General features: G+C 30.3%; 2 protein-coding genes across 3 annotated transcripts in view; one reads left to right on the top strand and one right to left on the bottom strand.

Annotated features, from left to right (window-relative positions):
• barc (RRM1_TatSF1_like and RRM2_TatSF1_like domain-containing protein barc) overlaps positions 1-16,294 on the top strand; it is an 81,350-nt gene that overhangs the window by 10,241 nt on the left and 54,815 nt on the right. The gene's annotated exons all lie outside the window — the stretch shown is intronic.
• The window catches only part of LOC141457106 (lithostathine-2-like), a 42,429-nt gene that overhangs the window by 6,040 nt on the left and 20,095 nt on the right, over positions 1-16,294 (bottom strand). Inside the window, exon 1 of one of the 2 annotated variants that reach the window (XM_074133642.1) lies at positions 1,260-1,399. The exons of the other annotated variant lie outside the window; for it this stretch is intronic. The gene's annotated coding sequence lies outside the window, so the exon portion shown is untranslated. Of the gene's footprint in view, positions 1-1,259; positions 1,400-16,294 lie in introns of those variants that run through there. 2 annotated transcript variants of the gene reach the window in all.

The raw sequence follows: 16,294 nt of genomic DNA, 5'->3' as shown, positions 1-16,294 counted from the left end.
AACTTGCCAACTATTTCTTTCTTTTAGTGAAAGTATTGTTTTATTTTTGTTATTCTGGTTTCCATTGTTCTGTGGAGTGTTCTTACAATATTTACTTGCATATATCTGTCATTATATTTTACTATATAATTGGTAGTTCATTTTCTGTAGCATCTAGTTTTACTTGAGAAAGCACGAAGAGAGAAAAAAGTAATAAAATATAAATATGAAGGACACAAGTTTTTCTTTTGCAATGATTTAACCTGATGTTTTTGAAAGTTTAGAATTGGTTAAAAAAAATTAATTGTTTGTTGCATTAACATTACTTTTGCACAGCAGAAATTTTTTTTTCAACGATCTGTAAATTCTTGCGAGAATAACAGATGGTAAAACCGAAGTACATTTTTTTGTTTTCAGTTTTTGAATGTCAAGCCGGTAGTTGATATTGAGTTAGGTTTTTCCCCACCTTAGAGTTCTCAATCTGTCAATCAATTCTAGTGTTGGTCAGTGTTACATATAGCTAGAGAACACTAGAGAGGCCGGCAATACAAGGAAATTGAAAAAGGCTCTTTAGAAAGAGGGAAATGAAATATAATAAAAGATGTGTAAAATATTAATAATATAATTGAAGAAATCGAATCAATGCAAATGAACACATTATAATTTTTTTTTAAAAAAATACGAGAACATTATTAAGGGACATTTGGCTCAATCGCAATTCTAAAGATTTAATTATCTTAAACTCAGGATTTCAAAAACAATTAATCCTTTTTACTCTATATTTACACTTTATAGGAAAGACAATTAAAAATATAATTTTACTACTTTTTAAATAAATAATATTGTATAAGCGTAATAAGAGTTAAAATAGTTTTCAGCTATATTCAAGTTAAGCTTTGGAAGAATTTATTTTTTACAATTAATGATTCATCTTATTGTCATTAATTAATTCACTAAATTCTACTTGGCACGTATTAAGATGACCCATGATCATCAGATGATTCATATGAAGAACGGTTGACACCAAAATGTAAATGTAATGTCAAATAAACATAAGTTGAGATTATGGATGGTTGCATTTTTGTAGTTGGACTCTTAAGAAAGAATCTAGTAAAAGTAGTTTGGAAAAAGCCAAATAATAGTTTCAAGGATTTTAAAATTTTATTAGCTTTTTCAATTCTTTTAAATATATCCCCTTCTGTGTAAACTGACAAGTGTCCATAGGTACTGAATCTATAAAAACTAATAAATTTAAACAAGTAAATAAAAAGATTACCTACTTGAAATAATAATTTAATCACTTTATGGTGACACAATTAGGTGAAGGAGGAGTCAGTATGTTTAAGTTGCCCTTCGTGACTAATGATCCACAAAATATTATATGCTTGACTTGTTTGTATTAAAAGAAGAAATGCCAATTTTGTTACGTGTTCCGAACGCTTGTCCACGCCCAACTTTATTAGTAATATTTATTTTAAGTATTGTTTTACTTTTTTGTTTTGTTTAAAATGAGCTGTAATATAAAAAACCTATTTAAAAGCATCCTAAACGATGTATGGATTTTCAGCGGATATTGTTTTAAGAGTGATATATTCATTTTAAGTTGTATTAACTTTAACAATACTATTTACAATTCTATTACTATTGTATCTTGTTGGATCGTATTGAATACTATTTGCAGTCTTACTCTAATCTATTTTAACTAAAATAATGATTGAACATTGACCCATTTTTTATAGTATTTACTGCAATATTTTTATACTAGATTAATATCTACAATATTATCTGCTAATCTGATTTTTTTGTTCATCATGGCGTCTGGCTAATGGCTGATTTCGACTCTGTTGTGTAAAATTAATTGATTATAAGATAATATTGTTAATGAAGGTTTTTAAAGCTTGATATTTCCAATTTAGTACAAAAGTATTCCAAACTTGAATATATTTTTAAAAAAATGAAGGAACACCATTGCTTTTATCAATTATTATTTTTCTTCCAAAATGGTTTTGTAGAATAATTTATTGTTTCGTTCACTTTAAAATCTCTTCAACAGTTTTTGTAGCAAAGTTAAGTTAATCATGTTTAAAGTATAAGAATTTCTAAGATTGAAAGCAACGAATTCAATGGTTATTCTTGGAATTACTGACGACCGCAAGCGTGGTCCCTCCTATTTTAAAATGTTGAAAGTTTTTTGTTGTAGTATAACTAATCGATATAGATCCATCTTTCTTGCAAGGGGGAAAAATGATAATAAAATACGATTATTTTGTGCTAAACATATAACACAGTTTTCTCCCCGGAATCTTGACATGCAACTACGAGTTAAGTGATTTAAGTCATGTACTGAGAAAGCATCTTTTTCTATATTTCTAAAATAATATTTCTTACATTTACTTTTTTACAATTATTATTTTGGTAATTTTCTTCTAAAATGATAGGCTATTGAGTATACGTCCGTAATAAAAACGAACAAATATATGCACTTACAAGTGTTAATGATTTGGGTTCGGTAGGGGTTCAGTAATTATGTATTTGAATTATTATAATATTAACGTGTCCATGGTTACATTAAGAATAGGTGAGTGATTCTGCAATGGTAGAAGACGAGTAGCAATCAGTCTGGGGAACTGTTCAATGACAATAGAGCGATATGTCCGCCGGCAATTTATACCTTGTTTAGTAACCAGCCTCGCCTACTATTACTTTTAATTACAATGTGATAACAACCGAGACATAATCCTTTGGTCATTGTCATCTATCGTAAAACGTTCTCCTCACTGATTGTTATATAACAAATGTAAAATATTAATAGAATATTTATAACAATATGTAACCTACACACTTTATTTAACTTTAATCACCATATGCTATTGTCTTTATAATGTTAGTATTTTCTTCACCCATATAACTATTGGAGTTCCTGGCTGGCTCTGGGTACCGCGCTCTGCCAAAATTTTCTTTATAAATAGTAAAATAATTATTCAATTTAATATTTTACAAAAATGCTAAGAATCAGTGGTCCAGTGTCAGTTATTATGACAAATATAAAGTTTGCTGGATTATGTTAGTAACTGGGTTCTGGGAGTACTTATTTTCTGATTTTTTTTTTATCTTCGAGTGAAAAACATTTATTTACTGTGGCTCTAAAATCATATAATGACTTATTTGTGGAAGTCGACAGAAGAATTTGACTGCAAACAGGAGTTTTCATGAAAGAGGTGCCACATTTCCAGAAGTATTAAGACTTTGCTTAATAAACTATCGACCTTTCCAGTGTTGATTTAAGACTCCAAGACCTGGGCAATTATAAAAGCCGTTGGAAAATAGGTAGCAATTTTTTTTTCTTTTAATGGAAAATATTTTGTAAAATGTAGGTCTGTTTTGAGTTAGATTAGAAAGAAAGTTGGTTTTAAAAAACTAAAATGGTTGATTATAGGAGGTCCTCTGATGACTTCTGATTGAATCCTAAAGTGGACTATAAATTGCATGGCTGGAGTGGCAGGCACCTGGAAATGGTAAATAGGCTACTGAATATTCAGTAAAATTCAATTAAAAGGAATAATCCATTAGAATTTTAATGAATGCTCTGAATGAAAGCCGAGTGAAATTTCATCCCAGGCGAGAAGCGTGATAGAATTAAAAAAATAATAATGGCCAGCCTATTTCTCAATTATTGAGTTAAATGTAACATGTTAGTTGAATGATTTAAAATACAATATAACCTCTTGGTAAACCAAATTATTCGTGAAATGCTTCACTGTCAACTTATAATAAATATTACTTGGCAATATTTTGTAACGGCTTACAGTTGATGTGACTGTCGTGATATGGTAACTTAGATTACGTGATAACAAAGAAATGCCTTTGAGTTATAATATATATGTTATTGGAGAGTACCGAACTACACTGAATGTCAGGAGGTGAAAAATTTTGACACCCTTCTGCTCAATCCTTTCCGTCTATTTACAGCCATCTTGGTAATCAAGGTGATGGTCATAGTGATGTATATTTTTGACTCCTTCTCTTCTACTTTAGCTAGACCGCATAGCTTGTGATGTAAATTTTGTCCCCAATATTAGTAAGTACAATGGAAATAATATTAGATACTTTTGTGGTTTTCTTTCTGTGAATTATTTAGTTTTTGATTGAGGGAACAGGAAATTATACTTACCTTAAAATGGTTCTCAACATCTCTTATTTTATTTTATTTTTTTTTTTACTTCTTAAAAGAGTGAAGTATTTCGACCTTGTCAAATATTCTAAATAGAATTTGTCTCCAGTAATATCCGTTTTAAGGCCCCCCAGTTCAAAAACATTACTTTATTCTTGTTTTGTTTTGATAAGTAACAAATAAATAACAGTAACATCTGTTCTATAGTGAAAGGAAATAGCGTCTCACAATAAATCGATTTATGTTGTCAAAACGATTGCACTAAAGAGACATATGTTGATTTAGCAGATAGGGCCAACTTAGATATCTATTTATAACATGTACATCATTTGTTGTATATATACAAACACCATATACATTAGAGAACTCAAACTGAACGAATTCTTATAAACGAATCAAAAAGCGATTCGAAGTCTCTCAAACCTAGTCACGTACCATGTTAAACTGTTTCACCTTTCTCCATTTTTTTTTTTTTTTCATTCTTTTTGTTTCACTTTCTTAACTAAGTGACATTCTTATACATCCGCCATAATTAGGTGTAGTTTTGTAGTAATGAAACAATAGGAATGCCGGATAAAATCGATTTATTAATAGAATTTCAAATCCAAGGTTCATTTGTAAAGAATCAAACTGGGTCAAGGAAGCGACTTCTAAAATTGGTTTAATGTCAGTAATCTTCTTACTTCAACTGTTTTTATTTTTTAGTTGTATTTTTTTTTGTTTCTTTGCTTTTTTTTAATCAATTAATTTTAATTTAGTTCTATCATCAGCCTTTTATTGGAATAATTTTTTTGTGTTACTCACATCTAATCATCAGATGTGCAGTGCTATTAAGCAGAGATTCTTTTCAGTTGAAGTAATTTTATTATTTAAGGGTGAAAAATGCTAGCTTTCTGATAAAATTAGTTCAACGGCTTGTTCAATTTATTTCTATTTATCATTAATCTGCTTGAATTGTTCTTTTATTTATTATATAGTTAGTTTCGTTACTCTGATGGCTAGGTAAAGAGAAATAGCAATATATTCCAATGAATATATTTAGTTCTATTTTATTCGAAGGGGATAATGAATTTGAATAAATCATATAAATATATTCTTGTTAGTTAAAAGGTTTTTAAGCCAATCAGGCACATGCCGACCGCTGGTTTCCCAGGCCTGGTCTAAAGGAATTGAATCCTGTCTGCTGTACTATTTAATAGGACACGCAAGCTTATGAAGTGTAAAATGCAATTCATGTCACTCTTAATCAATATGAAATTTAAGACATACCGTTTTCCTTAATTCGAAAGATGTTTTCCAAGATGGACAGGATGTATTATAAAAATAAAATTCATTTAAAATCAATTGTAGAGGATTCTAATTTAGTGAGGTTATGTCTTCTTGTGGAATTATTGGAAGTTCCAACTAATAGTCGCTTCGAAATAGTACATCTTTTACCTTGTTGCAGACAACTTGTTGTAAATTTAGTTTGCCTATTAGGCACGTAAAGAAATGTGTTACGTCTGTTCTCTTGAGCAATTAATTTGGTCCTTACCCCTTCATTAGGGCTAAAGACCATTCTTCGTTGCACAGCTTTGGCAGACTCTTGTTAGACGTTTTGAAAATTAAGGGTTTGTCTTTTCAAACTAATGACAAATTATCTAGGTATTCAGGAGTTAAGGTTGATCGGTTTCCTCTTTCTTTAATAACTTTCTGACAATCTTCTATAGTTTCTTCCGGTATAAATTTAGAGTAGAGTAGATATTTGAATAGTTTTTATAATTTTTCTTATTTTAATACTGTTGTTTAATACTATTAATGACCTCAGTCAAAATCCAAACCGAATTTAAATAATTACATAGCCAAATAACCTGTAACATTTTTCAATTCATTTTTGAACTAGAAAAATTTTATTTTAATACACTTATAAAGTATCGTTACTTTTCGAGTGTGGTCTGTGAAGATAGAACATTGTACAAAGGCCGGCAAACTAAAAATCTACGTGCGTTTTTTTTAACTAGCTTTAAAATGTGTTTTGTTTATACGCCTAAAATCAAGAACTAAATTATAACTGGTATTGATTGAGATATTTGGCTTTTATCTTGTAATATCTCAGTATCATAACTTCCACAAGAATCACACAGTTCTGTCTAGGAAAAGACTTCACTTAAAGTATAAAAGCTTAATGTACATTGTATTGTTGTGTCCAGCCAAAACACTTAATGTGACGACGATATTCAGGCGATTATAGTTTGAGATGAAACTAAATTGTACTGTGTATATTCTAACACGAATGAATATGACATTTCATTAGAAATGAATGATAGATAAAAGCTGAAGTTTCAATTGAATCTCTAATGAACATTGTTTTATAACAATAAGATGATCGCCTAATTTTTTTTTCTCTTACTTCAATTTCAGCAGTTCAATGCAATCTTTTTAGCCGTAGGGCCTTTTGCAAATTTTTCGATTTTAATGAGGAAGTACTGTTCATTTTACTCAGTACATTATTCTTGAACGACTATGAAATATATATATTTTTTAAGGTAAAATTCCATTAGTTATTTTGTTCGAAGGGGATAATGAATTTGAATAAATCATATAAATATATACTTGTTAGTTAAAAGGTTTTTAAGCCAATCAGGCACATGCCGACCGCTGGTTTCCCAGGCCTGGTCTAAAGGAATTGAATCCTGTCTGCTATACTATTTAATAGGACACGCAAGCTTATGAAGTGTAAAATGCAATTCATGTCACTCTTAATCAGAGTTATGTCGGCCTCATTCCATATAAACTTCCATCTAACGGACTGTATCAAAATATTATCCAATTCTGATTTCAGCTTCGTTGAGATCTTTATTTGGCGTGTAAAAGCTTGGATAGTTTATTTTTAAATGAAATAATGAGGGCACCAAATGAATGTGATCTACTTTATTTCACCTCCATAACTGTAGTGTTATCTTAAATGACGCTCAACTATTGTTAGTCGTTAAGTTTCAGCTGAAGGAAATATTTTTATACTTGTTGGCCATATCTAGAGAGAAGAATTTTTCTTCAGTTTTATTTTGCTTTCTGTCGTCTTTAAGTAGTTCCAGTGGGGACGTATAAATATTATTTTTAGGCATTTTTAGTTTTAGGCCTTTGGACTGTCGCCATTATCTCATCATCAAATTTTACTGGGATTCTATTAAATTACGACAAAACGTATTTCAAAACTTTCCACACTAATTTCAGTTCTTATAATTATTTTATGCATCATAAAATTAGTTGACCAATTTATAATCACTCAGGAGCAAAGTAGGATGTATTGCGGCTCTGGTAGAGTATTATTTGCTGTTCTAATCATTACCAGAAATACAAATGGTGTCTAACTTTCAAAAATTAAATAAATGCAGGGTAATCATGAATACAAAGAAAAAAAAAAAAATCTTCTGCATTTAAGAATTACATCTAACAAACTTTTAACAGCCCACGTAGACAGACGTTTTCCAAGTGCCATTTAATTTGTAAAGTACGCTTTCAAGAACTGTATAATTCAATAAAAATTAAATATACTTTTAAATCTCGAGTTTAGAGAAAATTCGTTTACTAGTGTTAGTGCAAAGTTATTATTATTTTTTTAACAAAAGATATTTGAAGTAATAAAGATTTTGTGCAATAACAATTTAGTTGACCAGTGTAGTATAGGGGGCATTAGCCCAGTTGGGAGCTCGATGTTTTAGCAGGGACTATGGTTCGAGTACAGGCAAAGCGTGTCCTAGATCAGTAATTGCGAACTTTTTGAGCTCGGCGTGACATAATTTTGGAAAAAAAACCCTAACTTAACTCTGGTACCGTGTCACATATAGAAATATTCATAATTTTTTGATATTTGCAACCATAATAGAAAAAAAAAGGTTTATTAAATGACCCACTTTATGATCATTGATCTGAGGAAAATTTGCCAGATCCTTATTCTCAATAAGTACCGTAATTTCTTCGAAGTACACCACAAATCGCTATATTATTTAAAATTATGTACATATTTTTTTTCTCTGTCGATGCGTGAAAACCCGAAATGAGATCGCGTGTCATATACATTCGCCTTCACGATCCTGGAGTTTTACTCTTAATATCAAAAGAACTTGGTCTGGAGCGAGAGTGCTAACTGCGAGGTGAATGACCGCAGATATCGCCTTAATTAAATATCGATATTAATATTTATTTCTTTTAAGTAATAAACATTCTTCTTGGAAGGAGTTGATTTTATGCATATATTAATTCATAATATTGCAAGCATAAAAAACAAAGATCTCTTTATTCTTCAGATAATTAAAATATTTTAAAAAATCCTAAATATAATACTATTATATACGCCATTCTATAAATGATTGAATAAAAGATTTAATACAAAATCCGCTCTAATAAAAAGGATATAACCATATTTGTTTATTGAATTGTTTCAAAATTGTAACAGTTGGTCAGAACAATACTATTTTGGTACATCCCGCACTGTGATTGGTAACCACCTTAAACATTGATTAATTATTACTGAATTTTCTTAATATGAATTTACATTAAAAGGTACTAAATTAATAATTTCAGAGAATTTGAGATTTATTAAAGAGGAAAGGACCGAGAAAGGTGATTGTCTGTCCCTTTTGTGTGAAATTGTTCGACATGACTACGTGTTTGAATGCTATCCATCTTGGCAAAAAACATGGAATTTTTTTACTTATTTTTTTTTTTTTTTTTTTTTTTTTTTTTTTTTAAATAAGCACCTCGACTTGAGAGAACAATCAATTGTCTGGAAGTGACCACGTTGGGAGTCCAGGCTGCGATAGTTTTTATTTCGTTCGGTGACTGTTGTAGTCGACAGTACCCACTGCACCATTCACTTCTCATATTTATAGACTAGATCTGAAGTGTGTGCTTACTTCTTTGAGACAAGTTGGCTAAAACATTGAACCATTAACTTTCATCACGTTTTATGGACATCTGTAAGTGTCATACAATTTTCTAACGTTGTCAGCTTCTCAGTGCGATCGTTCTTTTAGTCCTTCGGTCACGAGTATTTGTCTGTTATGTCGTCAAGAACACGTAATATTTGATTGTAGTGTTTGACAATATTTCTTGTACATTTACTTTCTATTTTCGGCTCTTTCACTGTATTACAAGCCCCTCTCCTACGATTGCTAGATTGTTTTTAATATTAGTTGTTTTAGCCGTTTGTTTGGACTACCGAAAAATCTTCGGGGAGCATTTATTTCTTGAGTTTGGGGTAGCACAATCTTAATCTTGCGTGTGAAGTGCTACTTATGTTTCTGTACTTGGGAAAATACCCTCTACAGAAATCAGAGACTCAAAAAGTACACGCACAAACCTCTCTCCTAGGTTGAGCTAAGGATGACCTAACTGGCAGGGCATTGCGTATTTGTGAAACATCTTCCTGAAACTGTCTGCACGCGCCAGAAGGATGAAATTCAGCTCTATCTTGGACAATGCGCTCTTTATGCTCGCATAAAGGTGATTTGCTTATTCTGGATTCCACCGCGTGGAGTCCCGGGTTAGACTCCAGCTGCCGGCCCTTAGATTTTCACTTCACAGGAGCTTCTTACAGAACACTGCCCGAGAGACCAACAATGTATTGAAAGAAAACTCCGGGCGCCAATGACCTCAGATGTTGACGTGCCTTAAAATGATGAAGGAACTGATGTGAGCTGTTTTCTAGAGCGAGTAATTGTACCTGTAATTCCCGTCCAATGGGGCACACTCGTGGCCTAAGTCCAAACGTACTTCCTTTACAAAGGCCCATTCAAGTTCAAGTTTAGACGGTAGCAGAGCGGTTAGAAGCGAGACCTGTAAAGCTAATATGTATTGTGGTACTGGGTTCCCCGGTCTTAAGCCTTGGATTTTTTTTAATGGTTAATAAAAGAAATTTACAGTAGAGTATGTTTGCTAGTCGCCTCCGTCCACGTCACCTAATTGGTAGTTAGACGTAAAGCCAGCCTGAAAAAATAGGCATTACTTTACTTTACTTATAAAAAGAATCACATCTTTTCACTTGTTGTTTTTAATAACTGCATATTGTCTATAAAATTTAAATCATTGATGGAATTGCCGTTTGAGAAATATATTTATTCCAAGAGCAATCTTTGATCGGTTTTTCTAATTTCTATTGATTTCATTTCTAAGATTCTCATTTCACTTGGACCCCTGAGAGCTCCTGTTAAATAAAACAGTCTTTCCCATTTAATTGTTTCCCTAAATAACTTTCAATTATCGAATCATTTTATGATCTGAAGTATTCACTTGAGAATGATTCTATTCAGATTATGGATAATTAAAGTTTATGACTCTTCCTTGATAAATGAAATTGTAATGATTATTCAGTTGTATTTCATGTTTCTATTTTTATTCATTGTGAACTACATAATTCCCCTATTTAATGGCTCTTCGTTTTACTGTAACTTTACTGGCACTTTTATGGAGAATGTAGGTTAATTAATTATTGTGTATAAATTTCGAAAAACATCTATAAAATTACATAAAGCTTCTTTTATAGTCAAGTTTGTTAGAGAATATTATTTGTGTTTCCAGACGAAATAGTGATTTTTTGCGTATCTAAGCTCATTTGGCATTGCGCTGGAAATATTTTTAGAATCAGGAAAATATATAGAATGTTACATTACATTGTAGCTCAGTTGTTTGTTAACATGATTGACACTGTTCATTCTCCAACATTTAGCTAGCCTATTAAATAAGTTTTTTTTTCCAAAAATAAATGAAGTTGAATATTTTATTAACTCTTTCACTGCTCAAGTTCTTTCAATATTCGATCTCCTTTTGTGTTCCCAACTTACTTGAGAAGTAAACACAACTATACTAATTGAATGAAATAGAACTCCACTGGTAATTTTCTTCAGCTATTTTGTAATTCATAAAAAGTTACTGCTTTAGAATGCATACTCTAATGCAGTGGTTCTTAACCTTTTCATAGACGCGGAACACAATTATATGTATATATTTTTCTCACGAAACACTAACATTAAATAATTTGAAATTCGGTATTTAGCAAGAACTTAAAATTAAATTCAAATTAAAAAAAATGGAACAATTTTTTGTTTTCGTATCTTTCCTAAGTTTCTAAATTTCAATACACTTAAAATTGAAATTTCGCGGAACACTTGGACCATATTCGCGGAACACCGGTTAAGAACCACTGCTTTATATCTTCTAAAATTATAGATCTGTGCACAAAATAACTATAGTTTATAATTGAGAAAAACAAAGTGTATAAGAGAACAAAATTCCATATCAATACGTGGTTCACAGTGGGCGATATAAAACGGCCATAATTTTACAGAATTTCATGACCCAAAAAATTTTCAACCCTTTATATCTTCTACCTTTTTAGATCTGTGCACAAAATAACTATAGTTTATAATTGAGAAAAACAAAGTGTATAAGAGAAAAAAATTCCATATCAATACGTGGTTCACAGTGGGAGATATAGAACGGCCATAATTTTACAGAATTTCATGACCCAAAAAATTTTCAACCCTTTATATCTTCTACATTTATAGATCTGTGCACAAAATAACTATAGTTTACAATTGAGAAAAACAAAGTGTATAAGAGAACAAAATTCCATATCAATACGTGGTTCACAGTGGGAGCTATAGAACGGCCATAATTTTACAGAATTTCATGACCCAAAAAATTTTCAACCCTTTATATCTTCTAAAATTATAGATCAGTGCACAAAATAACTATAGTTTATAATTCAGAAAAACAAAGTGTACAAGAGAACAAAATTTCATACGAATACGTGGTTTACGGTGGGAGATATAGAACGGCCATAATTTTACAGAATTTCATGACCCAAAAAATTTTAAACCCTTTATATCTTCTACCTTTTTAGATCTGTGCACAAAATAACTATAGTTTATAATTGAGAAAAACAAAGTGTATAAGAGAACAAAATTCCATATCAATACGTGGTTCACAGTGGGAGATATAAAATGGCCACAATTTTACAGAATTTCATGACCCAAAAAATTTTCAACCCTTTATACCTCCTACATTTATAGATCTGTGCACAAAATAACTATAGTTTATAATTGAGAAAAACAAAGTGTATAAGAGAACAAAATTCCATATCAGTACGTGCTTCACAGTGTGAGATATAGAACGGCCATAATTTTACAGAATTTCATGACCCAAAAAATTTTCAACCCTTTATATCTTCTACATTTATAGATCTGTGCACAAAATAACTATAGTTTATAATTGAGAAAAACAAAGTGTATAAGAGAACAAAATTCCATATCAATACGTGGTTCACAGTGGGAGATATAAAACGGCCTCAATTTTACAGAATTTCATGACCCAAAAAATTTTCAACCCTTTATACCTTCTACATTTATAGATCTGTGCACAAAATAACTGAAGTTTATAATTGAGAAAAACAAAGTGTATAAGAGAACAAAATTCCGTACCAATACGTGGTTCACAGTGGGAGATATAAAACGGCCACAATTTTACAGAATTTCATGACCCAAAAAATTTTCAACCCTTTATACCTTCTACATTTATTGATCTGTGCACAAAATAACTATAGTTTATAATTGAGAAAAACAAAGTGTATAAGAGAACAAAATTCCATATCAGTACGTGCTTCACAGTGTGAGATATAGAACGGCCATAATTTTACAGAATTTCATGACCCAAAAAATTTTCAACCCTTTATATCTTCTAAAATTATAGATCTGTGCACAAAATAACTATAGTTTATAATTGAGAAAAACAAAGTGTACAAGAGAACAAAATTTCATACGAATACGTGGTTCACGGTGGGAGATATAGAACGGCCATAATTTTACAGAATTTCATGACCCAAAAAATTTTCAACCCTTTATATCTTCTACCTTTTTAGATCTGTGCACAAAATAACTATAGTTTATAATTGAGAAAAACAAAGTGTATAAGAGAACAAAATTCCATATCAATACGTGGTTCACAGTGGGAGCTATAGAACGGCCATAATTTTACAGAATTTCATGACCCTAAAAATTTTCAACCCTTTATATCTTCTAAAATTATAGATCTGTGCACAAAATAACTATAGTTTATAATTGAGAAAAACAAAGTGTACAAGAGAACAAAATTTCATACGAATACGTGGTTCACGGTGGGAGATATAGAACGGCCGTAATTTTACAGAATTTCATGACCCAAAAAATTTTCAACCCTTTATATCTTCTACCTTTTTAGATCTGTGCACAAAATAACTATAGTTTATAATTGAGAAAAACAAAGTTTATAAGAGAACAAAATTCCATATCAATACGTGCTTCACAGTGTGAGATATAGAACGGCCATAATTTTACAGAATTTCATGACCCAAAAAATTTTCAACCCTTTATATCTTCTACATTTATAGATCTGTGCACAAAATAACTATAGTTTATAATTGAGAAAAACAAAGTGTATAAGAGAACAAAATTCCATATCAATACGTGGTTCACAGTGGGAGATATAAAACGGCCTCAATTTTACAGAATTTCATGACCCAAAAAATTTTCAACCCTTTATACCTTCTACATTTATAGATCTGTGCACAAAATAACTAAAGTTTATAATTGAGAAAAACAAAGTGTATAAGAGAACAAAATTCCGTACCAATACGTGGTTCACAGTGGGAGATATAAAACGGCCACAATTTTACAGAATTTCATGACCCAAAAAATTTTCAACCCTTTATATCTTCTACATTTATAGATCTGTGCACAAAATAACTATAGTTTATAATTGAGAAAAACAAAGTGTATAAGAGAACAAAATTCCATATCAATACGTGGTTCACAGTGGGAGATATAAAACGGCCACAATTTTACAGAATTTCATGGCCCAAATAATTTTCAACCCTTTGTATCAGTGGTTCTTAACCTTTTCATAGACGCGGAACACAATTATATGTATATATTTTTCTCGCGGAACACTCACATTAAATAATTTTAAATTCGGTATTTAGCAAGAACTTAAAATTAAATTTAAATTAAAAAAATGGAACAATTTTTTGTTTTCGTATCTTTCCTAAGTTTCTAAATTTCAATACATTTAAAATTGAAATTTCGCGGAACACTTGGACCATATTCGCGGAACACCGGTTAAGAACCACTGCTTTATATCTTCTAAAATTATAGATCTGTGCACAAAATAACTATAGTTTATAATTGAGAAAAACAAAGTTTATAAGAGAACAAAATTCCATATCAATACGTGCTTCACAGTGTGAGATATAGAACGGCCATAATTTTACAGAATTTCATGACCCAAAAAATTTTCAACCCTTTATATCTTCTACATTTATAGATCTGTGCACAAAATAACTATAGTTTATAATTGAGAAAAACAAAGTGTATAAGAGAACAAAATTCCATATCAATACGTGGTTCACAGTGGGAGATATAAAACGGCCTCAATTTTACAGAATTTCATGACCCAAAAAATTTTCAACCCTTTATACCTTCTACATTTATAGATCTGTGCACAAAATAACTAAAGTTTATAATTGAGAAAAACAAAGTGTATAAGAGAACAAAATTCCGTACCAATACGTGGTTCACAGTGGGAGATATAAAACGGCCACAATTTTACAGAATTTCATGACCCAAAAAATTTTCAACCCTTTATATCTTCTACATTTATAGATCTGTGCACAAAATAACTATAGTTTATAATTGAGAAAAACAAAGTGTATAAGAGAACAAAATTCCATATCAATACGTGGTTCACAGTGGGAGATATAAAACGGCCACAATTTTACAGAATTTCATGGCCCAAATAATTTTCAACCCTTTGTATCAGTGGTTTTTAACCTTTTCATAGACGCGGAACACAATTATATGTATATATTTTTCTCGCGGAACACTAACATTAAATAATTTTAAATTCGGTATTTAGCAAGAACTTAAAATTAAATTTAAATTAAAAAAATGGAACAATTTTTTGTTTTCGTATCTTTCCTAAGTTTCTAAATTTCAATACATTTAAAATTGAAATTTCGCGGAACACTTGGACCATATTCGCGGAACACCGGTTAAGAACCACTGCTCTAATGTTTAACTTATACATGCATTTTTTTTTTTTTTTTTTTTTTTTAAATAAAATGTCAAGTCATGAGAAAAAAGATTTGCATAATTCTCTGCTTATACATATGTAAATAGTTCTAGTAACAAGATAGTATCTAAAACAGTCTACAAAAAGTAATTGCTAAAATTCTTCTACTTTTGATAAATATCTCAGTTTGGACATTCTACAATTTTTTCTTTGGTATAATCATAAGTGATACACAGATTCTAAAGCTTAGCTTGAGAGGTCATCTTTGTTTTGTTTGTTTTGTTTAATTCTTGAATAGAAATAAGAAACAATAAGAAACACAGATCAAGACTTGGACAGATTTTACGATGTTTATCCATTGTGAATCTTCTAACATAGTTTATAAAGTTTTGATAGATTGAATCAATATTTGTGTCAAAATTTACTTAAGATAGTTTACTGATGTTTTTTATCATCATTATAGCACACTGGTGCTGATCCTAACTGTTTATGAATCTTTTTTTTTTTTAAAAAAAAAATAACCAATCAGAAGTGTTGGTATTTGTTTGAAGCGTGAAGGTCATTCTGTATTATTTAGTCTGAACGAAATTTAGGATCAAATAAATCAAGAATCCAGAAATCATTCCACATATTCTGAAATTATAGTATTTATATTTATTTATTTTTTAAACATCTTTTAGGATTTACCACGAAATTCAGTAGTTTTTTTTAAATTTATGTTTGAAGCTGCTTAGAAAAATGAAGTTGGAACAGTTTTGAAGTTAAACAGGCTTAACAATGATATTAATAATAGCTCCCAAATTATTATTATTATTATATTAATTAAGGGGTTTTCTTTCTGTGGGAAATACCATATTACTTATAATCAGTCAGTCTTATTAATACAAAAAAGAGTAAGGATCAAACTTTAATTTCTAAAACCCATTTTAAAGTCTGTTTTTAAAGTGTCAAACTTTTAAGATTTTTTTGAAAAAAAATATTTAACATAAAATTGAAAGAAGAATTATTGAATGTTCTTACCCATTGCTTCAAGCTTTTCGATCACATTTTTCTTCTTGTATT

Source organism: Rhodnius prolixus, unplaced genomic scaffold, assembly GCF_049639745.1.
Source record: "Rhodnius prolixus isolate KJV_2025 unplaced genomic scaffold, Rpr scaffold_1, whole genome shotgun sequence".
Lineage (NCBI taxonomy): Eukaryota > Metazoa > Arthropoda > Insecta > Hemiptera > Reduviidae > Rhodnius > Rhodnius prolixus.
The sequence above is the reverse complement of the archived record's forward strand: the minus strand, read 5'-3'. Positions and strand labels throughout refer to the sequence as shown.